Below are 1,838 nucleotides of genomic sequence, written 5' to 3' on the forward strand. Positions count from 1 at the left end.
CTGGAGCACCGTGGACAGAGTCCCAAGTTCTTTCAATAAAGCAAAGACTTGCATGAAATGTGACACATCTACAGAACTACTCATAACGAGGGAGAGGCGAGTGGGTTGGCATTTCCAGAAATATGACAAAAAGAAAAGGAAGAATAAAAAGCTGCTATCACACCTGCCACAGAGGGCAATAAAAGATGTGTGATATGGCAGGGCAGAAAGCTAGTGAGGGAGTTGAATGCTTGGTGAATAAATGGCATTTTTAGGGTAGCAAAAATATGTTAGAAACAATTTTTAGGTCATATTACTCCTGGAATTAAGGAAGAGGGTCATTCTAAATTTCACACTTATCGCAGTATAGTAGAGGATTTGCAGCATTAAGGACGTGAAGTACTAGCTCTTAATTCTGTCGTCTGGAAACATAGAAGACCACATACGTAGATTATCTAGGAAGGTCCAAACTGTTCTGGAGGTTTTTAAACACTTTCTGAATGCTGAGGGTTAGTATCCAATTACATTTCTGCTGTATAAGATTAAAACAACAGTGGTTTTGCCTCTGGAAATCCACAGGAATCTCTGAACTCCACCGAATCATCAGTCTTAGATCAGAAACTCTCATGAAAGTTTAGTCAGTCTAATTAAAGGAAGTTTTATTAAAGGCTAAATTATGCAGTAAATGCTGGGGTCAAGTGAGATGGAAGTCTCTTAGTTCTCACCTTCAATGTGTGTACAGCATACAACCATTGATCGTTGAAATTCTATATGGTAAGAGCTGATTTAGAGTAGTTAATGGGATTATTGATTAGACTTGGGTGTAAGAAAACTGGGATGACATTATCATAGCTAAGAATGGTCAGTGATACCTTTCTGGACAAGGTGGAGCAGCGGCACAGGTGGGGGTGGGAAGGTAAGCTGACGGGCATCCTGGAAGAGGCAGGGGCATGAAGCTGTAGTGCACATTTGGTGCTGCAGGGTGTTTAATATGGCTGAAGCCTGAAGTGGAGGCCTGGAGGCCAAGCACATTCCAGTTAAAGCTGGAAATATGCCTGGACCCCTAGCTTGGCAAACTTGTATGCAAGCGAAGGAAAGCATTAAAAATTTAGATGTGGGCATCACTGGTGAATCGTAACAAGGGGTGTAGTATGTCTGGTTGTGCATGTGATGATGATCCCTCTGATGGGTTTCTCAAAGATGGATTTGGGACCAGCAAGGTTTGTGTGAGAGCTCCAACTCAGATACTGCTGTATTGGTCTGGGGGAGGGGAGGTACTTGGTGTAGGGCAGTGATGCTCCTGAGAAACGTGTCAGGACTTCAAAGGCAGTGCTCGATGGCTGCCAGGAATGGAGTCAGAATTATTGGGAGAGGGAAGCCAATTATAATGAGAAGGTAATTAATTCGATTTGAGACAAGGTGAGAAAGAGAAGAAAAGACTTTTTTACTTTTAGTTTTGAGTAAGAGTGTCAGACAATCAGTGAGTTAAAGTTGGGTCGACAAGCGACCTAGCTTCCCCCCCCCCCCAATGTAAATAGGCATATTATATATATTTTAAATAGTTTATCATCAAGTTGGTTTCCATATAACACCCAGTGCTCTTCCCCACAAGTGCCTTCCTCCATCACCACCACCTCTCTTCCCCCTCCCCCTCTGCCTTCAACCCTTGGTTCGTTTTCAGTATTCAATAGTCTCTCAGGTTTTGCGTCCCTCTCTCACCCCAAGTCTCTTTCCCCCTTCCTTTCCCCATGGTCCTCCATTAGGTTTCTCCTGTTCTCCTGTTGGACCTATGAGTGCACACATATGGTATCTGTCCTTCTCCATCTAACTTATTTTACTTAGCATGACACCCTCAAGGT

General features: G+C 43.2%; 1 long non-coding RNA gene across 3 annotated transcripts in view; it reads left to right on the forward strand.

Annotated features, from left to right (window-relative positions):
• The window catches only part of LOC115294637, a 365,947-nt gene that overhangs the window by 133,275 nt on the left and 230,834 nt on the right, over positions 1-1,838 (forward strand). The window lies entirely within an intron of this gene.

Source organism: Suricata suricatta, chromosome 6, assembly GCF_006229205.1.
Source record: "Suricata suricatta isolate VVHF042 chromosome 6, meerkat_22Aug2017_6uvM2_HiC, whole genome shotgun sequence".
Taxonomy (NCBI): domain Eukaryota; kingdom Metazoa; phylum Chordata; class Mammalia; order Carnivora; family Herpestidae; genus Suricata; species Suricata suricatta.